Source organism: Dermacentor andersoni, chromosome 10 (assembly GCF_023375885.2).
Source record: "Dermacentor andersoni chromosome 10, qqDerAnde1_hic_scaffold, whole genome shotgun sequence".
Lineage (NCBI taxonomy): Eukaryota > Metazoa > Arthropoda > Arachnida > Ixodida > Ixodidae > Dermacentor > Dermacentor andersoni.
In genome coordinates this window covers 80814640-80838392 of record NC_092823.1, presented here as the reverse complement: position 1 = coordinate 80838392, position 23753 = coordinate 80814640, and the positions used below count along the sequence as shown (strand labels likewise).

General features: G+C 44.7%; 1 long non-coding RNA gene across 1 annotated transcript; it reads right to left on the bottom strand.

Moving 5' to 3' along the window:
- Positions 1-2209: 2209 nt before the first annotated feature.
- Positions 2210-13740, bottom strand: LOC140213528 (uncharacterized). The gene is made up of 3 exons (XR_011890388.1): positions 13463-13740; positions 12621-12711; positions 2210-2658 (listed from the first exon to the last, which is right to left on the bottom strand). It is a non-coding gene; the product is annotated as an uncharacterized lncRNA (long non-coding RNA).
- Positions 13741-23753: the final 10013 nt, after the last annotated feature.

The following is a 23753-nucleotide window of genomic DNA, read 5'->3' as shown; positions in this document are numbered from 1 at the left end:
AAGGTATGTTATGATGAATGTAAAGTTGCTTGAACGGGAGAAATAGGGAATTTAAACAGGTGAATTATGCAGCATAAGAATGATGTCAGCAAGAAGCAAGCATCAAGAAGCACTGTCACTCAATGCGCAAAGACTATCAAACGCAAGAATTATTTGGGATGATTTAAAATTCTGGCATTGGAACGAAATGTCTTCTAATCTATATATAAACTGATTATTTGCTCTACTACCACTACCTTTACCAGAAACATTCATAATCATTATCCTATCTATGCCACATCATCCTAGCTAATATTCAAGCCTTCATAAGCTGCTTTTTTTACTGCTAATTCTCTGTGGGAAAGAGGTGTCCGTATGAAGACCATATCATATACTTATTACCCGTTTTTTGATAAATGATAACGGAAAAACTTCACATCAAAAATGCGTTGAGCTTGAGCAAGTTCTACGTTTGAAGCTGTTGATTCTTTTTTCCCTTTGCCATCATTGACCCACCTGGTTAGCTAAGTAGACAGAAAAGCTGCAGGAGAAAGGTAGGGGTGCCAAATTAGACTTGTGCCCCAGGGGACCTTTTCACGGTCACTGGAGGAACTGCCTGTGGCCTCGGCATCTTCCTTGAGGTCCATGGCCATGTCTAAGAAACCTTGTCTCCACAGGCTGCATAAAGAAGGATAATTTTCTGAGCCAAGTGTTTTTCTTAAAAGAACCCATTTAAGGTGTATTCGTGGCTTTGCACCACAAAACTGACACATGACTGGCCACTCAAGACACTTTATGTGTTCTCGCAGGCTTATTCCTTGGAAAAACACTTTTATGTAGCACACAATGAGTAACAGTAACAAAAAAGTGTATAAGGAGGCTTTCATATTGCTCTACAACTTTTCATTGACACATTTCATTTAATTATTTGAGATATTTATTAACTAATTAAGAATTATGTAATTAGGCAGAACGCAAAATATAATCAGAGTATCTCCAAGCGACGGCAAACAACATTACCTTCATTTTGTCTAGTTACATCGCATTTACATATTTCTAAATCTTGGTGCACGATAGTTAAGACACCCTGTAGATCAAAAAACCAATATTACAATTTTCATAATCATCTCTTGCGTGTTATTGGTGGCTATGGCTGCTTCAAGTTATTCTTTCAGTACGGTACAAGCAGTTTTGAAGTGAAATTGTTTGGCATCGTGGCGTGTAATCTAGAAAATCAAGCGAAAGGTCAAGTTGTGTTCACTATTCAGATGTTTAACTAAGAAGCTGCAGGAAAAGGAAACAGCACACAACACCTAATAAACAATGCAAAATTTGAAAATTTAAACTGAACAAGAAACCAGTTTTTGAAAACACAGAAAAAAGCCAGCAGCTTACGTCGAATACACCCTTGCTATGTACTCCAAGTGAAGTTGTTACCGCAATGCTTGGGCACCATATGAACGTAACAATCAACAACTTTGAGCAGAATTAACACCACTAAATGAACTGGCCTTTGAAGGTTCTTGATCTGAAATCCTCAACGACATGTTCTGGCGTTTAATCTGTCGAGCTCAATCTGTATTCTCAAAAGCTCGCTCTCGGCCATAATTTCTCTAAACGCAACATCAGCTTAAATCTCAAGATAGGGTTGACCTGTAAATAAAGTGGATAATGCATGGCAAACTTCATGAACACTCTTACATGTTAACCAGAGGGTTCACTCATGCAGCCATGAAATTGTGATGCAGACACGATATATTGAAGCTGGTTTTGTGAAGTGTTTGATGCTTCCAAGGCTTCTTCTCCAGTTGTGAAAGCTGTCTCCACTAGCCAAATAAGCAACGAGAATAAAAAAAGAACTTCAACATGCTCACAATACGTTGGCCATTTGCAAGTAAACAGCAGCCTTCTTGGGCGCCCAGGTTGCCAGGTGCAAATCTACTATGCCACAGTACTTGCGTTACCCAGTACCAGCCACTTTAAAATGCAATGTGTTCAGAGGCCTTTCCCTCTGCTTTTTTGCTTTGGAAACAGTTTACCATGTGTTCAGTAGGTGTCGAGAAAGGGGACAGAAAACACTGTGCACCAGTGATTTCTAATGTTTTGCTGGATGCAGCACACCGCACCGGATGCAGGTGAAGCCAATGGAAATGCGGTGTCATGCAGGCGCTTGTCCTGGAAGCAGGGCATATGGCGGACTAACTAGAGCGTGCGATCAGATAATATTGCTGCCGAAAAACTTTTCTTTGTGGTTTTTCACATTTTAGGAGGTCTGTACATGTCTGGTAAGCGCTTTTATGACAATCTGAACCCGTATACGATAGTGTTCTCTTACATCAAGTTTTTTCTCATTTACCAGTGTTTCCATTGCACGCCACTTATGTTAGCTACACTGTAGACACTGCAATGGAAAAATTCTGGACACCTCGAAACACTGCTTGGGTAGTTTATGGCACATCAGGCAGGCATGTTAGGGGTAGAAATGCCACACAACCGTGCAAACGAAGTGCTGCCGCAAAGTTGTGAAGCACCAACTTCCGGGACAAGGTTGGCTTCAGTCGAGGGTGCTCGATGTGCTGTCCATCCCCTGTAGTAGAGATCAGTGGTGTGGACCCTTTTATACTGGCTGTCTTTTCTGGTCGGAACCTTGGCAACAGCTTCCACCATACTTTTTTGAACCTGCAACATGTGCAGAGAAAGTCACATTACTATGCGTTGATTGTATGGCTTTATTGTTCTACACATTCTATCAAATCATTGAAAAATACAGTTTGCACATTTTTACTACTGTATATAGACAGTCTAGTTGCTAGACACGCGAAACATTACCATCCCTCTGACAGAATGCAACAATAGAAGCAGGCACGTACGCAGGATTTTCTTTCGGGGGGGGGGGGGGGCCGCCACCTCCATCATCATCATCATCATCATCATCAGCCTGTTTTATGTCCACTGCAGGACGAAAGCCTCTCCCTGCGATCTTTAATTACCCCTGTCCTCATCCAACCGATTCCAACTAGCGCCCGCGAATTTCCTAATTTCATCGCTCCACCTAGTGTTTTGTCGTCCTCGATTGCGTTTCCCTTCTCTTGGTACCCATTCTGTAACCATAATGGTCCAACGGTTATCTAACCGGCGCATTACATGACCTGCCCAGCTACATTTTTTCCTCTTGATGTCAATTAGAATATCGTCTATACCTGTTTGCTCTCTGATCCATACAGCTCTCTTTCTGTCTCTTAACGTTATGCCTAGCAATCGTCGTTCCATCGCTCTCTGTGCTGTCCTTAAGTTGTTCTGAAGCTTCACTGTCTGTCTCCAAGTTCCTGCCCCATATGTCAGCACTGGTAAAATGCGCTGATTGCACACCTTCCTTTTCAATGATAATGTTAAGCTTCCAGTCAGGAGCTGGCAATGTCTGCCGTATGCGAACTCACCCATTTTTATTATTCTGTGAATTTCCTTCTCATGATCAGGGTTCCCTGTGATTAATTGACCTAGGTAAACGTACTCCTTCACAGTCTCTAGTGGCCGACTGGCGATCCTGATCTCTCGTTCCTTTCATCATCATCATCATCAGCCTGATTACGCCCACTGCAGGGCAAAGGCCTCTCCCATACTTCTCCAACTACCCCGGTCATGTACTAATTGTGGCCATGTTGACCCTCCAAACTTCCTTATCTCATCTGCCCACCTAACTTTCTGTCGCCCCCTGCTACGCTTCCCTTCCCTCGGAATCCAGTCCGTAACCCTTAATGACCATCGGTTATCTTCCCTCCTCATTACATGTCCTGCCCATGCCCATTTCTTTTTCTTGATTTCAACTAAGATGTCATTAACGCGCGTTTGTTCCCTCACCCAATCTGCTCTTTTCTTATCCCTTAACGTTACACCTATCATTCTTCTTTCCATAGCTCGTTGCGTCGTCCTCAATTTAAGTAGAACCCTTTTCGTAAGCCTCCAGGTTTCTGCCCCGTACGTGAGTACTGGTAAGACACAGCTGTTATACACTTTTCTCTTGAGGGATAATGGCAACCTGCTGTTCATGATCTGCGAATGCCTGCCAAACGCACCCCAGCCCATTCTTATTCTTCTGATTATTTCACTCTCATGATCTGGATCAGCAGTCACTACCTGTCCTAAGTAGATGTATTCTCTTACCACTTCCAGTGCCTCGCTACCTATCGTAAACTGCTGTTCCCTTCCGAGACTGTTAAACATTACTTTAGTTTTCTGCAGATTCATTTTTAGTCCCACCCTTCTGCTCTGCCTCTCCAGATCAGTGAGCATGCATTGCAGTTGGTCCCCTGAGTTACTAAGCAAGGCAATATCATCAGCGAAGCGCAAGTTACTAAGGTATTCTCCATTTACTCTTATCCCCAATTCTTCCCAATCCAGGTCTCTGAATACCTCCTGTAAACAGGCTGTGAATAGCATTGGAGAGATCGTATCTCCCTGCCTGACGCCTTTCTTTATTGGGATTTTGTTGCTTTCTTTATGGAGGAGTACAGTGGCTGTGGAGCCGCTATAGATATCTTTCAGTATTTTTAGATACGGCTCGTCTACACCCTGATTCCGCAATGCCTCCATGACTGCTGAGGTTTCGACTGAATCAAACGCTTTCTCGTAATCAATGAAAGCTATATATAATGGTTGGTTATATTCCGCACATTTCTCTATCACCTGATTGATAGTGTGAATATGATCTATTGTTGAGTAGCCTTTACGGAATCCTGCCTGGTCCTTTGGTTGACGGAACTCTAAGGTGTTCCGGATTCTATTTGCAATTACCTTAGTAAATACTTTGTAGGCAACGGACAGTAAGCTGATCGGTCTATAATTTTTCAAGTCTTTGGCGTCGCCTTTCTTATGAATTAGGATTATGTTAGCGTTCTTCCAAGATTCCGGTACGCTCGAGGTCTTGAGGCATTGTGTATACAGGGTGGCCAGTTTTTCTAGAACAATCTGCCCACCATCCTTCAGCAAATCTGCTGTTACCTGATCCTCCCCAGCTGCCTTCCCCCTTTGTATAGCTCCCAAGGCTTTCTTTACTTGTTCCGGCGTTACTTCTGGGATATCAAATTCCTCTAGATTATTATCTCTTCCATTATCATCGTGGGTGCCACTCGTACTGTATAAATCTCTATAGAACTCCTCAGCCACTTGAACTATCTCATCCATATTAGTAATGATATTGCCGGCTTTGTCTCTTAGCGCATACATCTGATTCTTGCCAATTCCTAGTTTCTTCTTCACTGCTTTTAGGCTTCCTCCGTTCCTGAGAGCTTGTTCAATTCTATCCATGTTATACTTCCTTATGTCAGCTGTCTTACGCTTGTTGATTAACTTCGAAAGTTCTGCCAGTTCTATTCTAGCTGTAGGGTTAGAGGCTTTCATACATTGGCGTTTCTTGATCAGATCTTTCGTCTCCTGCGATAGCTTACTGGTATCCTGTCTAACGGAGTTACCACCGACTTCTATTGCACACTCCTTAATGATGCCCACAAGATTGTCGTTCATTGCTTCAACACTAAGGTCCTCTTCGTGACTTAAAGCCGAATACCTGTTCTGTAGCTTGATCTGGAATTCCTCTATTTTCCCTCTTAGCGCTAACTCATTGATCGGCTTCTTATGTACCAGTTTCCTCCGTTCCCTCCTCAGGTCTAGGCTAATTCGAGTTCTTACCATCCTGTGGTCACTGCAGCGCACCTTACCGAGCACGTCCACATCTTGTATGATGCCAGGGTTAGCGCAGAGTATGAAATCTATTTCATTTCTAGTCTCGCCGTTCGGGCTCCTCCACGTCCATTTTCGGCTATCCCGCTTGCGGAAGAACGTATTCATTATCCGCATATTATTCTGTTTTGCAAACTCTACTAATAACTCTCCTCTGCTATTCCTAGAGCCTATGCCATATTCCCCCACTGACTTGTCTCCAGCATGCTTCTTGCCTACCTTGGCATTGAAATCGCCCATCAGTATGGCGTATTTTGTTTTCACTCTACCCATCGCCGATTCCACGTCTTCGTAGAAGCTTTCGACTTCCTGGTCATCATGACTGGATGTAGGGGCGTAGACCTGTACAACCTTCATTTTGTACCTCTTATTAAGTTTCACAACAAGACATGCCACCCTCTCGTTAATGCTATAGAATTCCTGTATGTTACCAGCTATATTCTTATTAATCAGGAATCCGACTCCTAGTTCTCGTCTCTCCGCTAAGCCCCGGTAGCACAGGACGTGCCCGCTCCTTAAGACTGTATATGCTTCTTTTGGCCTCCTAACTTCACTGAGCCCTATTATATCCCATTTACTGCCCTCTAATTCTTCCAATAGCACTGCTAGACTCGCCTCACTAGATAATGTTCTTGCGTTAAACGTTGCCAGGTTCATATTCCAATGGCGGCCTGTCCGGAGCCAGGGATTCTTAGCACCCTCTGCAGCGTCGCAGGTCTGACCGCCGCCGTGGTCAGTTGCTTCGCAGCTGCTGGGGACTGAGGGCCGGGGTTTGATTGTTGTGTTCATATAGGAGGTTGTGGCCAAGTACTGCACCAGGGTGGCCAATCCTGCTCTGGTGAGGGAGTGTGTTACCGGTTCTGGTCACCGGCATCAGGCCACACTCCAGGCCTGTTTATGCAATTTTATCAACACGCGGATTTTTTTTTTTTTTTTTAATCCGGTGGAAAATTGCGCGGCACCGGGATTCGAACCACGGACCTCTTGCACGCGAGGCGGGTGTTCTACCTCTACGCCACCGCTCCGGTCACTCTCGTTCCTTTGCCCGGCTATTTATCATTATCTTCAACTTCTGCATATTAATATTCAACCCCACTCTTACACTCTCTCTGTTAAGGTCTCCAATCATTTGTTGTAACTCGTCTGCATTGTTGTTGAATAGAACAATGTCATCGGCAAACCGAAGCCTGCTGAGATATTTGCCGTCGATCTTTACTCCTAAGCCTTCCCAGTTTAATAGCTTGAATTCTTCTAAGCACGCGGTGAATAGCTTTGGAGAAATTGTGTCTCCCTGTCTGACCCCTTTCTCTATAGGTATCTCCCTGCTTTTCTTGTGTAGAATTAAGGTAGCTGTAGAACCTTTGTAGATATTCTTACGCGAAGGACGAGTCAGTAAGACGAGAAACTATTTACAGATTATATTTACAACAATGGTTGCAGCTCTGACCGGTTAGATTCACAGCGCGAGCCCAGTTCGTTCTTCCTCCTCTTTTCTGGAGTGATGGCGCCTACGCGCCTCGTTCAAACAAACAAATACCACACGCAGGTAGCAATATTTTCCTAGCTTTTTACGTAAGCGTTCTGTACTTCTTGATTACGTAGTGCCTCTACGATTACTGGTATCTCTACTGAATCAAATGCCTTTTCGTAATCTATATAAGCCACATAGAGAGGCTTATTGTACTCTGCAGATTTCGCGATAACCTGATTGATGACATGGATGTGATCCATTGTAGAGTATCCCTTCCTGGAGCCAGCCTGTTCCCTTGGTTGACTAAAGTCCAGTGTTTGGAGATTATTTTGGTAAATATTTTGTGTAATACTGGGAGTAAGCTAATGGTCCCATAATTTTTCAATTATTTAACGTTTCCTTTTTTGTGGATTAGTATAATGTCTGCATTCCAGTTTTCTGGGACCCTTGCAGTCGATAGACACTTCGTATAAAGCGCCGCCAGTTTTCCAAGCATTATGTCTCCTCCATCTTTGATTAAATCGACTGTTATTCCACCTTCTCCTCCCGCTCTTCATCGTTTCATGTCTTGCAGGGCCCTTCTGACCTCATTGCTAGTTATAGGAGAGTTTCTGTATACTGTTCATTACTCTTTCTAAGTGAGGTATCGTGACTCCTCTGGGTACTGTATACAGATCAGCTTAGAATTTTTCCGCTGCTTTTACTATATCTTCGAGATTGCTGATGATATTATCCTTCTTATCTTTTAGTGCATACATCATGGTTTGTCCTATGCCAGGTTTCTTTTTTACTGATTTCAGGCGGCGTTCATTTTTTACGGCTTCTTCAGCCTTTCTCATGTTATAGGTTCGAATATCAGTTATTTTCGCCTTGTTGATCAGTTTTGACAGTTCCGCGAGTTGCGTAACGCTGTGCGGCCGCCAGTCCCATACAACCGCGTAGAGCGCAGGACTCTGCGATTCCAGACGTACTGCGCTCACCGCGAAAGGTGAGCGCAGTACCCACAAAGCACAGCAGAGAAGTGGCTACGTGTGGCGGTTCGACCGATAACTGTAGAAGCGTCATTCAAAACAAGTAATTGTTCTCCACTTCCGGCGGCGTTTTCTCTACTTCCTTTTTAAATAAAAAGATGTTGATCCATAAATCTTCTCATAAACAACGGTTAACTTTTTTTATTATTCGCTTTTGCTTGCAGTTTGGTTGTTGCCTTGGCTTTCTCCCTTAGTAGATCGCTTAATTTCTCAACTCCTTGCGATTTTTGTTTCCAGTTGGAAATTTTGCACGAAAAGTGCTATACTATTAGGGAAAAACAGACGAGGTAACGGGCGACATTGATCTTGCTTATGGGCTTAAGGGTTATTGCAGGGTTTCATGATGGACACTCTTTCCCATTATTTTATTTGCCACCTTATCTAACCCATATCACGTGTATATGGCTCCGGGCATCTGCCAGCGTCGCGGCGAGTCGTAACTCAAGGAAATAATGAAGCAAAGGGATAAGTTAAACGCAATTGGCGTTTTCTCCCGCCGCAACTCATTCCATGAGAGTACAGACCAGCTGAGTAACAGCCGCATCCCTCTCCTGGTCCCAGGATCAGTCTAAACAAAGAAGGTTGAACTAACAAAAGCAGCAGCTATGCGCGTGACGGTTGAATAGATGGTGACAACTGAACGCATCTCGAGTTAATCGCGCGGGTGCGGAATCTATGAGAAAACTGTCCTTCACATTACAAGAGATGCCGATAACTACCGCCATCTAAAAGGAGTGAAAAAGGCAGCATAATGCTGACCGATGAAAAGCTGCCAAGTCTCAACATTGATCGGGCGGCGTTTTAGGAATGTGTGAGAAGTGGTGGCGTGGGTGGGAAGGGGGGGGGGGTGGGTATGCCACTTGATTTCGGGGGGGGCCCGGGCCCCCCCGGGCCCCCCCTTGGGTACGTGCCTGAATAGAAGCGTACACTGTAAAGCTACACTAAAATTTAAAATGATGTGACACCGTATGAGCATACAGTATGCTTACTGTATGCTCTAGCCCTGTGTCAAGTAAAAGTTAATCGTCAATCATTTATGGTGTATTTCTACTTATTCTGGGTCATCAAACTGTACAATCAATGTTCCAAGTTTACACATTGTTGGCTTTTGATTGCCTATGTGATCCGTTTCCTACTTACACATGCAGTAATCCCACTGTAATAAGGAAAGAGTTAGAAAAAGAAATGCCATGATAATCTTCCACATTTGCTGAGGGCAGGAACAATGGCCAATAGCATGTGGTTGAAGCTACATAAATACTGTTTTCACACAGCTTAATTATTCAGCAAGTAATAAAGAAGTACGCTGTGCGCCTCTGCATAACCAATAAAATCTGACTACTTGACACTGTACTAAGGCTGCTGCTTGATAGTGTTCGGCAGTTCGGCTTTGGTTTTCTGATATACAGAACTGTTTAGGTACCAGTAGTTTACTTTGCGATAAAATGGAACTTGGAGCACTGGTAATCCGCACATAAATAATGCGACAGCAAACATAACACAAGGATAGGAATATGGGTCTCTTAGAAAAAGTACATACACATTATGAATATAATGTGATGTGACGCCACAATGAAACAGAAAGCAACGCATAGAAGTGGACGGCACTTCCATGCCACCAAGGTTATTGGACAGACAGTACTTCAGAAGTGCCCGCAACACAGTCAAAGAAGGCAAAGCAGCATTTCTTTGCGTTCAACACAATGCATTGGCGGGCTAGTTGGTGCGAATCCATAAATACTTTGTTTAGCGCAAAACAATGGACACAAGAAAGACGACCAGCACAAGGCGCTACTCTCAACTGACATCACTTTATTGCGTCACTCCTTTATAGATAGTAGAATCTAGAAGAACATGTGCAGTGAGCACCATGTGCAGGGACCACCAACAACCGATCACAAGAGCACACCCATGCGACGGGATCCAAAAAACCATGTTGAGCACTGCACAAGGTTAAAGAAGGCACACTAATGCACTGTGACCCCAATGACTGTTTGAAGAAAGCTTCCGATAACCCTCGGGCGGTGGTATCACAGCACTTTTTTCAAAATCATAGTATCACGAAACATGGCTTTGCACTTCCATATTTTACAATGTTGAGCCAAATGGGAACCTGTGCCTGTTGGTATGGATCGCTTATGTTCGCAATGTCTCGTGATACTACGATTTTGAAAAAGAGCCGTGATACCACCGCCAGAGAGTTATCGGAAGCTTTCTTCATACAGTCATTGGGGTCACAGTGCATTAGTGTGCTTTCTTTAACCTTGTACAGTGCTCAATATGGTTTCTTTAGATTCTGTCGTATGAGTGTGCTCTTGTGATCAGATGTTGGTGGTTCCTGTACATGTTCTTCTAGATTCTGCTGTCTACAAAGGAGGGACGCAATAAAGTGATGTCAGTTGCGAGTAGCACCTTGTTCTGGCGTCTTTCTGTTTTGCGCTAAAAAAGCAATTATGTATCCCTTGTGTGTGTTTGAAGACAGCTCCACACGCAGTAGCGATTCCAGTATTGCTGCCCAGTGGTTTAGCTCGCCGCAGCTTGAAGTGCCACAAAATATAAGGAGAAACCTGCATTATAGTTTTGTTGCAAACAAGAATATAACGTGAAGTGCCTTCTGAGGCCAGAAACCATAGAAAAAAATTTCATGATGCACCACTGTGCAGGGTTTTATAGCAAAGTCAAATACATTTAGTGTAAATATCACACTATGATGGTACAGAGTGGTGGTAATCTGTAATAATATAAAAGGTGCCCTAATCTTACAACAAAAGTTGACATTACTTAATAATAGCCCTGTAAAATTTAGCATGCAGGGGCACCACTTGGTTAAACAATAGTGATGTAATGTCTATGTACACAAGTATTACCCATGCATTTCTGCCATTGTCCAAATGGCATAAATGAATGGGTAATACTTGTATACATAGATATTACATCTCTATTGTTTAACGAAGTGGGTAAACTATGTCTGCCTCATACAAGATTAGAATTAAACCATAAATTATATATTGTCACCCTAACAGTAACACCTCATTTGTAACAGTAACACCGTAACAGAAAATTGGGAAAGAAGTATTCGTCTACCAAAACACGCCTCTGTTTTCCCTGCTGAAGTTTACGCTGTATGGGTTGTAGTGAAAAAGATTATCACTGGCAAGCACAAAAACACAGTTATTTAAACTGATTCCTTAAGTACACTGAAGGCTCTAAACCTAAAATCTGAGTTTGAACCCCTGTTAGGGGACATACTAAACATGGTCGCACTTAACAAATATGGGAGATCAATCCACTTCTGCTGGGTACCAAGTCATGTTGGGATACCGGGTAACGAAGCAGCCGATAGATATGCATCGATGGCAGCGAACAAAGAGATAACAAACACAACACTTCCATACAAAGATAGCATCCGCGCGATTAGAAAAGCCTTAACGGCGAAATGGCAACGCAAATGGGACCATTGTGCTGACAACAAACTACATCTCACGAAACCCATAGTTGGCGAGTGGAAGTCATGCTACCATCAGGAGCGGTTCATCAATGTAGTTTTATGCTGACTACGCATTGGGCACACACACCTCACACACAATTACTTACTTACGAAAGAAGACACACCAACATACGAGAAATGTCAACAGCCACAAACAGTTATGCACATATTACTCACATGTACGCAGACTGAAACACACAGACGAACACATTTGCACAAATTGTACCAACTACACATACCTTTACACCCTGATCTAATTTTAGGTGATGATCCGCTAGTCCCATTATGTGACGTTCGTAAATTTCTAGACGACGCTGGATTTTTACATAAAGTATACATTATTAACAAAGTCTTTTCCTTCATTAACTGGATTTTAAAACACCTCATGTTTGGCGCAGCATAGCCTTAGCCGCTTTTGCGCCATTAAACCCCACTTAACTAACTAAGTAAGTAGACGCCTGTTGATGCCAGCCTCCCCCAATGCTAAACTGTGCTGCATGCTTTACAGAGAAATTATAGTGGTATCACTAAACTCTGAAGCTATTCAGGATTGCAGCATTGTAGAAGACATCTACAAATGTCCCATTTCATGTGTAACAGCCTGAATTGCTTGCACATCTTACCAAGTGCAAATTAAAATTACTTCTCCTTGTTTAGCATTTTTGCCTGCTAGACCACAATCCAATGCCATCAATATATTAACATGTTACCTCAAAGAACCTAATTTGGCTTATAGATTAACACCTTCGCATACTGCCACAGCTACTCTGTCATATGCGTTGCAATCATAAAGGAGTGCTTGTCCACCAGCACTCCAATGTCACTAACAGTGATCACCTACACAGCTTGATTCAGGTGGCAGGTGGCAGTCATGATTCAGGTGGCAAATAGCTATAAGAAAAAAAAATCCACTCACTTTGAGAGCTACAATACTGCAATAACTTGAGAGAGATGGACCCATTGCAGGCAGCAGACCTCTTCTCAGCTCCATCACAACAGCAACTTGCCTTTCAGTAAAAGAAAAGGATTGATTAGTAATGATAAGTTACCTTGTTTTTGCTGAGTATCAATACAATCTGACTTTCCTGCATATCCACTCTCCGCTTTAGTAATACAACTGAATTATTCGTAAAATAAAAGAGTCAATGATGATACCATTCGCTTCTCTTGTATGTCCAATTTTTTTCGCACTGATACCCCGTTTACTGCTTGCTTACTGACACGAATGCCTTGACTGCCCAGACATCATTCGAAGCAACACGTCTTGCTGCACTGCAAAAAGTTGCACCGAGGAAACACAGCAGAGCAGCCAGAGCAAAGAACTTTTTTTTTCTGGTCACAATTAAAACGTGCACCCAAGCAAGAAAGTAACGATCACAGGTAGTGAGCGACTGCTATTGCCTCGAACGTTTATTTCCGTATTTTAACAGAAGTTCTTGTATCGGATACAGTATGCTCTCAAGCCAATACAAGCGTCAATACAAGTGCGCAACTGAACGCAGTTTTATTCTACGCTTTTAACGCGAGTGAGCAAAAGGTTAGAAGTACCTCACGGAAATCGCGATCGAGCCGATCGCGCTACGACTGGAATCGATCTGAAAAGATAGGGTGATCCCTTTCCCCATTCATGCGTCAGTTTTGCCCTAAGACGTTGCATAGTGGCCTTTTGAAACAATATTTCTGTTCGCGACACCGGCTTACCACACATCACTTTAACACCTACGTTATGCAAACCAAATAAGATTAAAATGGGCTTACCTCATGAGCAAGTTACGAGTGCGCGTAGACTGTTGAACACCCGTTGAGAGCAAGCAGGATATATCCGTGTCCAAGCGCATACGTGCACCCAAACACAGGACAACTTCTTCGATGCCGCAGCGTGCAGAGTTTTGTACACGAAGTGACAGACATCCAGCGCAAATATCTCCGCGCGATGACGGCAAATGACGAGTGCACAAGCGTACAAAACACAGCGACAAATTGGGAACTTTGCCAATTCGAACGTGCCGAGACCCAAGCAGCGTAACCATCCATCGTTTCTGTTCTTCTCTCCCGATGCGGCAATCTCTCTTCCTTGGAGTCTTGCTTCACTCTTGAGTACAAATCAACAGATATTTACGGCAAATTAACAACTTTTACAACACGACACTAAAAATCCCGGCTGACTACACATGTGTAGCTCCGTCTGCCACTCCTAACGGACGCGCTGCGCGCGCTGCCCCCTGGTGCCGCACTCTGTGAGCGCGGAGAACAGAATCGGTTTCGTTTTAGCATTTGTGCTCTAGTTACTGTATCGTATCAGTTCAACGAGCACAAGCTATCTTGGCGCGCTGAAACGACACGTGCCTTTCCTTGCCCTCTATTTCCACTACCCCCTTTCCCTCGCTCTGGTATAAAATGCCCAGCGCAATAAACATAACAGTTCACTGTTGTCTTGAAACGCCTGCTGTTGGTTTCTTCGACCGGGACCCGGTCGATACAGTTACTGGAACTGCAATATAATTGCTTGACAATTAATTGAATTCTAAAACAGGAGAACACTTTCTCTCCCACAAGTTAGTGCGTTTTATGCAAAGGGAGAGAGAATGCAAGAAGCAGAAAGGCAGGGAGGTCAACCAAAGCGTTCGCTACTGGGGATAGCTGACCCCTGTGCTGCAATGAAGTGCAAAGCAACGCACTGCGATGCGTCCATAATCTCTAGTATAGTGATAATTTGGGCTGGTTGGTGCATGTAATGAGCGGGTAAATAATGAGTTGTGTCATAACATTACCCATATATAAAGCACATGGAACTAATGGTGTTGCATTCTAGGTCGAAAAGAAATAAAGCTTGAATCGTTACATCTCGGCACTGGGCATTCTTTCTTTCCGTATTATTTTTTTTTCTTTTTGACAGTACACACAGTACTAGCACGGTAATAGGTCCTTCATCTTCAGTCACCTTCCAGTAGTTTACACACATGTCGGTGCATGCTCGCGTTCTTTATTCTACCGTACAAGAACGAGCGCGCTTACCGGTCTTGGTTCAAGATGAAGCGCCAAATGTTTGCGATTACATCTTATCGCAAGAATTAACACATGAACAGTGAAGATTATGCGTAATCGATTTGTCTCAATGAATGGGCAGTTATTGTCAGAGACGAGATATTTTGTAAATATTACGGGAATGAGTTAAACCAACTACATTGCAGTTCAGCAATGCCCTTTGACACTTGGGTTAATTGCTTGCCGCATTCGAAAATTTCATCCGACCGTTGTACTTGGATCTATAGGCCGCCAGCCCCCTTCGAGACCATTTGTTGCAAAATGTAAATGCCGTTACGGTCATTATACCACTCCCTGCGTTTCGGTACTGATTTAGAGTGCACACAATTTTTGGCGTATACAGAGCACCAATGTCATTCCCAGTGCACCAGCACCTGAATGCTGCAAGCTTGTTTACGTATTCACGTATGTCCACAGCTCTTCGTTCACTTAAACTACAACTATTAACTACAAAGCGCTTAATTTGAGAACATTGCGAGAACACGCATATATTTGCGCATATGATCAGCGAGGCCCATATGCGCGGCAAACTGCGACCGCAATAAAAGATGCGTATATGTATTTATACGATCTGTTATTGCAGCTTTTGGTAGAAGGCTAGCTCTCACATTTTGTACGCATCTTCATAATGCGTACAGTTTGCGTGTTCAATAAAATATTGTTGGCTGAAACTTTACGAGTACGAGCGCTTATTCAGACAGCTTAAGTTTTCTCACAATAATACGGATGTTCGCATAACAAAAATACGGAATTCTGTCTGTTTCGTCCAAAACAGTGTATAGCCGTACATATGATTACAGTGAAAATGTCCGTAAAGCTGAAAACGGACAGCACTTTCCGTGTATTAACGGCAGATTTTGCCGTATTTTTGAAATATGACCTAGTTTCCGTATTTTTACCCTGCAGTTCTCCGTATAATGACGGAAATCCTCCGTATAATGACGGAAATTTTTTACAGTGTATATACGCATCTTCCATTCCGGTCGCAGTTTGCCGCGCATACGGGCCTTGTAACGCTGATGATTTGCACAAATAAATGCGTGTTCTTGCAATGTTCTCAAATTAAGCCCTTTGTAGTTCATAATACAGCATATATGTTTAAGTTAAGGAAAGCCGTGGGTATACGTGCATACGTAAACAAACTTGCGGCACTCAGGTGCTGGTGCAGTCGGAATGATATTGGTGCTCTACGCCAAAATTTGTGCGCGCTATAAATCTGTAACGAAAAGCAGGGAGTCCTATAATCACCGTAACTGCGTTTACATTTAGCAACAAATGGTCTCGAAGGGAACTAGCAGCCTATAGATCCAAGTACAACGGTCGGATGAAATTTTCGAATGCGGGAAGCAATTAACCGAAGTGTGAAAGGGCTTTGCTGAAGTGCAATGTAGTTGGTTTAACTCATTCCTATAATATTTACAAAATATCTCGTCTCTGTCAATAACTGCCCTTTCATTGAGATGAATCGATTACGCATAATCATCACTGTGTATGTGTTAATTCTTGCGGTAAGATGTAATCGCAAACATTTGTCGCTTCATCTTGAAACAAGACCGGTAATCGCGGTCTTTCTTGTATGGCAGAATAAAGAACGCGAACATGCACCCGCATGTTCTCAAACAACTGAAAGGTGACTGAAGATGAAGGACCTCTTACCGTACCTGTACTGCGTGTACTTTCAAAAAGAAGAAAAAAGAAGACGGAAAGGAAGAATGCCCAGTGCTGAGATGTAACGATTCAAGCCGTATTTCTTTTTGACCCAGAATGCAACACCATTGGTTCCATGTGCTTTATCCATGGGTAAATGTTATGAGACAACTGATTATTTACCCGTTCATTGCATGCACGAACCAGCCCAAAGTCACCTTTCAGTTGTTTGAGAACATGCGGGTGCATGTTCGCGTTCTTTATTCTGCCATACAAAAAAGACCGCGATTACCGGTCTTGTGTCAAGATGAAGCGCCAAATGTTTGCGATTACATCTTACCGCAAGAACTAACACATTAACAGCGAAGATTATGCGTAATCGATTTGTCTCAATGAATGGGCAGTTATTGACAAAGAGGAGAAATTTTGTAAATAATATGGGAATGAGTCAAACCAACTACATTGCACTTCAGCAAAGCCCTTTCATGGGTTAATTGCTTCCCGCATTCGAAAATTTCATCCGACCGTTGTACTTGGATCTATAGGCCGCCAGTTCCCTTCGAGACCATTTGTTGCTAAATGTAAATGCAGTTACGGTCATTATACCACTACCTGCGTTTCGGTACTAATATATCTTCATCATGCGTACAGTTCGCGTGCTCAATAAAATATTGTTAGCTGAAACTTTATGAGTACGAGTGCTCATTCAGACAGCTTAAATTTTCTTACAATAATATGGTTGTTCGCATAATAATAATACGGAATTCTGTCTGTTTTGTGCAAAAGAGTGTATAGCCGTTTAATGATTACAGTGAAATATCCGTAAAGCTTAAAACAGAGAGCACTTCCCGTAAATTGACCGGAGCTTTTGCCATATTTTAGAAATATGACATACTTTCGGCATTTTTACCTGCAATTCTCCTTATAATGACGAAAATCCTCCGTATATTGACGGCCATTTTTTACAGTGCATGCAAGCATTCCCGAGAGCAAGAAGCAATGAACTTCACTGGAGGAATAAGCAATGAACACAATTCGTATGAGTAATAAGCAAACAGAGAAAACAAGCATAGTTTCCTCTAAAACAGAGGCAACGACAAACAATTCACGAATACCTAATGCGTTGGTATATTTTTTTTAGTTTGTATGCATACCTAAGGGCAGCCCTCGTACAAGTCAAAAGAAATCGAAGCAACGGGTGTGGTTGAAGTGGAGGACAGTGATCCTCTAGAGCGCGATGATGCCAGCTGCTGCCGTTAGTACCTTCGGCCCACTCGACATTTGTGCACTAGATACAGCTGGTGCACGCTGTTCTTTCCTGTTCTAGCACGCCGCCTTCTCTTTTGAAGAAACGGCAATAATTGAATGTATTCTTTTCTACATGTAATCACCCTCATTGGGTCCGTCTGCGTGGTCTTCTTTACAACTCAGAATCTTCTTGTACTTACTGCATGGCGATGACATCGTTTTCTTTCCTTAGAGGATAGCTTGAGACGTACAATGATGTAGCCCCAATAGAGATAAGCCGAAGGTATTCACCAGTAAATAGGTAAAGCCTATTTCAAAGCTGGTTAACGGCCACGTAGGGTAGGTTACAGAAGGAAGAAAATCGGTCATTCACATCACCACAGGGCTACGCGCCTACCATAAAGAAATACTTATCACACCTCCTTTACTTCTGCAAAATAGACTGCACACATACGCATGCGAATATTTAGTACAACAAACAACGCAAGAAGCATTTAAGGCTTACTGTGCATTGCAGTAAGCCAGCTAAGACATCCCAACTTAGCCTTGCGAATGATTCTTTTTTTTTTTTGCGAGGCTGTTCTTTCCACATACCCCCACGTTACCGCTGCTGTCGTGCAGGATTGACTGATACTTGACAAAGTGTGAAGAAGTTGATATCGCGTCAACGAAGACGGCACAAATACAAGCTTCACTGAAACGGATTCGTGCAATGCGCGGGATCCATGCATTGTTTTGTTCCTGTGTGGCTTTCACGGAGATATTCTGCGCCTCAAACTAGGCTCATCAACAAATGTTTAACGCTGACAAGACATCCTGATGCCTTACAACTTTTGGCAATACAGAACCTATGGCTTTCATAATTCTAGACTCCATTGAGCTTCTTAGATGTAATATTTGGGTCGTCTTTTTTGCCATTGTTCTGTCACGCAGAAGAGATGGTAAATAACCCAGTACCAAAACAAGCTGTTAAAGAGGAAACGAAGTTTCATTCGTGGAACCTGTGCCCACTAAAGAAAGTTACACGCAAAGCAAAATATAGCGGCGAACACAGTCGGCGATCGTCGAAATCTGATGAGCGGGTCAAGCGTGTCTGCTTTTCTGCATGAATCGTCGAAGGCTTCAGAGGAATCGCCGGTGCCCACGCGCCTTCCAGAAAGTGCTACACAATTCGCATTGCGCATACTAGCAATCAGATTACAGACGGCTAAGAGACAAAAAGAGCGTAGCCCGCCGGGATTGCTTAGTGGCTGTGGCGTTGTACCCCGGCCACGGCGGCCGCATATCGATGGGGTCGAAATGCGAAAATGAAGCCAGCGCGGTGCAAATTTCCAGGGTCCCCCACAACAGCGTGCCTCAAAATCGGATCGAGCATTTGGAACCTACAATCACATAATTTATTTCTTTTTAGCAGACATCATATAGAACTGTCGATAACATTGGCGAAATTTCAGATATATCGAGACCTGTCTAGAGCTGCCGTCAATCGATATGGAGACAGTCCGTCACCGTCGAATATTTATTGGACGGTGAATCGCGCTTGCTCAATAAACAAGTACGCGTGTCAATTCCCCTCCTGTTGAAAAGCACATCGTCCGCGGGCTACAAACGTGAAATAGAAAACAAAACCACACATAATAAAGTGAAAAAATAACAAAGAACCTAAGCCCCTAAGTTAATCAGCGAGCTTAGAATTGCTTAATAGTCAACGCGTGGGTGATTACAGGGCTCGCGCAATGCCGCTGTCATTGCGAAACGCCGCCTGGCACGACCTCCTTGGGCAGTGCACGAATGCGTCGGATGATTTTGTAGGGTTCGAAAAAGCGGCGTAATAGCTTCTCGCAAAGTTCGTATCGGCGTATAGGAGTGCAGAGCCAAACATTGTAGCCGGGTTGGTACTTGACGAAGTGTTGTCGAAGATTGCAGTGTCGGCTGTCGGTCCTCCAGGTTCACGATGCGCGGGCGGGCGAACTGTCGGGCTTCTTCGGTGCGTTGCAGACAGGCGGCGATGTTGAGATTCGCTTCGTCGGGGACGTGCGCCAGCTTGGTGTCCAGAGTCGTCGTTGGGCTTCTGGGGTAAACCAGCTTCAACGGCGTGACATACGTTGTTTCTTGCACCGCTGTGTTGTAAGCGAAGGTTCCGTACGGCGGGACGGCATCCCACGTCTTGTGTTTGACGTCGACGTACATTCCAAGCAGGTCGGCGAATGTTTTATTCAGCCGTTCAGTAAGATAATTCGTCTGCGGATGGGAGGCTGTAGCTCGACTGGTTGTATTGGAAAATGATTTGCCTGAGCTCTGCAGTGAAGGCCGTTTCTCTGTCGTTGATGACGTCTGTGGCACCATCTCGCAGCAGGAAGTGTGCGGTGAATAATTTAGCGACTTCTGCCGCACTACATTTAGGCAAGGCTTTTGTTTCGGCGTAGTTAGTAAGGCAGTCGGTAGTGCTGCGTACTCCAGGTTAGCGTATCGTGCTGCTGCCGAGTCGTAGCGGCGCCTGCCTATCGAAGCTCGACTGACGTGACTTATTGGGTAGCGTGGCGTTGTCGGCGGGCTGCAGGCATCCGGTAGACCAATGCGACCAGGCAAGAGCGAGACAATTTTTACGGCGAAACCTGCACGGTTTATTCAAAGATTGGTGAAAGAAAATGAGAAGAGCATGAAGTGATCAAAAGTACATTTCGGAGCTTCTTAAGTAGGCTCTCTACAATCGTAGGAGGGATTTTGCTTCCGTCGACGTCACGTGACCAGCACAGAAAGCCTGCTGCCAGGAGGAGGGGGCCCCGCCTCCGGTTATACCAAGCCTCAGGTCAGGGAAGTGCTGACGCTTTTCATTCTCTTATGCGCGTTGCTGGTTCGCGAAAATTCCCCTGTAGAGCTTGACAGCTCGAGAAAATGGTCGCTATAAAGTCACACACACACACGCACAAAAGAGGCCTGTAAACACTGCAGGTCTTCCGCCAGACCGGCAGACACTTTAAATGGTCATGGCGAATTAGGAAGTCACGCTTCATTTCGACGAGGCATGGTGGGCGAAGGTCGGGTGAAAGGAAGTCTTTTGTGCACGAGGGGCGGGAGGCCAACCGTAGCAGGGGAAGTTACACCTCATTTCGACGAAGAAGGTCGGGTGAGAGAAGGTCGGGTGAAATTCCTTTCTGCACGTGGTGCCAGACGCCAATCGTAAAAGCAGTCACGACGATCGAGGTGTTTCGAGATGTTAACATCGGAAATGGCCCAACAAATCCATCCTGATCTTCAAACGTACGAGAAAGTCTGAAATGGCCGGCTGTCTTATCAGCTTGTCGGGCGCGCAGCACTTCTGACCGCAGTAATGCGGGCACAACGAGAAGGTAGTTCGCATGGTCTGTCGAAAAGTTATTCTTCACCAGGACGTCCTTTTGTCATAAAAAGGAAGACAATTCGCGCCTGCGTACCTTCAGGACAACGTAGGGCTTGCCATGCAAGTACTCAGCAAGCTTTCTGAGCTCCGAGTCCGCTTGCTACTATTACACACTGTCGTCAGCACTGATTGTACCTAAATAGGCGGGCTTGTCTTCGACATTTTGGGGCGGCGGGTCTACGGAGGTGCGAGGCAGGCAATCGGTATCAGAGTGCTTTCATCTGTTCCTGTATAATGCAGTGACGTCATATTTTTGCAGTTTGAGACTCCACTGCGCCAGGCATCTTGAAGGGTTCTTACTCTTCGCTAACCAACACAACGCTTGATGGTCGCTCACGACTTTCAATGGCCTGCCCCTTGGTAGGAGCGCAATTTTGCTGTAGCCCAACTGATGGCGAAGCATTTCTTTTCGGCCGTAGAATAATTGCATTCCGCTTTTCAGAGCGACCGGCAACCATAAGATATCACACATTCAACTCCGTCTTTGCAAAGGACCAGGACGGCGCCGGTGCCTAGGCTACTGGCTTCAGTGTAATTTTCTGTATCGGCGTCCTCCTCGAAGTGCGCAAGTACTTGTGGCGACTCCGTGTGTCGTTTTTCTTCAAATGCGCCGGCCGACGGTGTTTGTCACTTCGAATCGACGTCACATTTACTTACATGTGTCAGTGGCTCAGCGGTGTGCGAAATGTCCTTGACAAAGCGTATGTAGTAGGTACACTTGGCAATGAGTTTAAGTACTGTTTTCTTGTCAATGGGCGAATGGAACTTTGTGATGGCAGCTGCCTTCTGCATCTCTGGGCGGACTCAAGATTTGCTGATGACGCGGCCTAGGAACAGAAGCTCATCGTAAGCAAAGCGGCACTTTTTCGGCTTCAGAGTGAGCTCTAATGACTTGATTGCCACTTACACTGTCGCAAGCCGCCTATGGTGATCGTCGAAATATCCGGCGAAGACAACGACGTCATCCAAGTAAACAAGACACGTCTGCCACTTCAGTCCTGCTAACACCGTCTCTATGACGCGCTGAAACGTTGCAGGCACCGAGCACAGTCCGAATGACATGACCTTGAACTGACCATGACCATGAACCGACCATGACCATGACCTAGAACGTCTGGCATGTTGAAGGCGGTCTTTACACGATCTCTCTCGTGCACCTCTATTTGCCAGTAGCCAGACTTGAGATCCAGCGACGAGAAGTATTTAGAGTTGCAGAGCCTATCCAATGCGTTGTCTATCCGTGGGAGGGGGTATACGTCCTTCTTGGGGTTTGTTCAGCGGAGGATAATCGACGCAGAAACATAGAGTTCCGTCCTTTCTCCTCACCAAGACAAACGGATATGACCAGTGGCTTTTTGACGGCTGGATGTTGCCGTTGCGCAGGGATTTGTCGACTTGTTGCCTTATAACTTGACGTTCTCGGGTAGAAAGCTGGTTAGTGTCCTGGCGAAGTGGTCTAGCGGACTCTTCGGATATTATGGCATGCTTTGCAAGTTGTGTTTATTGAATCCTCGATGACCTCAAAAATCACTGTTCTCATCGTCGGTGAAGGCTCCTCATCTGTTGCTCCTTACTCATTCTGAAATTTGAATTTATGTCGAAGTCTTGTTCGGGAACTATGTTCATCGCGGTAGACGCGGCCAAATCCGAGAGGACTAACGCATTGCTGGTTTCTACAATTTCCTCGACGTGCGCGATCGTCGTGCAATTGTTGATGTGCTTGAACTCCTGGCTGAAGTTTGTGAGCAACACTTTCGCTTTCCCTATGTGCAGTCGAGCAATACTTTTCTCAACGCAAATTTTACGTCGGTCAGTAGACGTTGCTCACCCTCGATGGCGCCTTCTATGTCTGCAGGTGTTTCGGTGCTACGGAAATGAAAATGCTGGAGGGGGGCGGAATGCTCACTTGATTTTCGAGCGCACTCAAGGCGTGATGCCCACAAGAGCGCTCTGGCATTGTCGCTTGGTCATCGGATAGCGTTATCGACTTCGACTTCAGGTGGATGACTGCGCCGTGTTGGTTCAGGAAGTGCCGGCCGAGAATTACGCTTGTGAAGTCTACTGGAGGATAACGAAGGTCGCAGGGTAGGTGCACATTCCAGTCGCGTTATGAAGTGTCTTCCAGCTATCCAAATTAGAGGGCCGTCGTATGAAATCTCGACTTTCTTTAACTTTCCTGCGTATAATGCACTGATGACGGAGTAGTTCATTCCAGTATCTACAAACGCGGCGACGTTGCTGCGATCGAAAACCACGTGCAAGTTATTTTTTTCTTTGTCTTCGGTTGCAGTTACGTCTTGTTGTCGGATCGCGGCTGCGTCACGTTGACGTGTGGCTACGGCGTGGCGTCATCCAGTCGTTTTGCGTCACTGAATTTTTTGCTTCCAGGCTTCGCCTGGATGGCGGCATGACGTTGCGGCGGTGTCGTCGAAATCGATCTTGAAGCATCATCTTCGGCGGCAAAGCATGTTCGTCATTTCGACGTGCCGCAACCACACCTCGATCGGCTGCTGCTTTTAGTTTTCCAGACAAGGGCCTATGGACTGGCCCCGGACTGGGCCAACAGTGTATGGTCGGTGCTGCGGTTACAGATAGCGTACTGGCGATGGTGAACGCAAAGGTAGTCGGTGTCTCTATTGTTTTAGGGCGATATGGTCGGCGATTTCAGGGCGCCGCTCACGAAGCTGTGGACGCGTCGCGTCGACAACG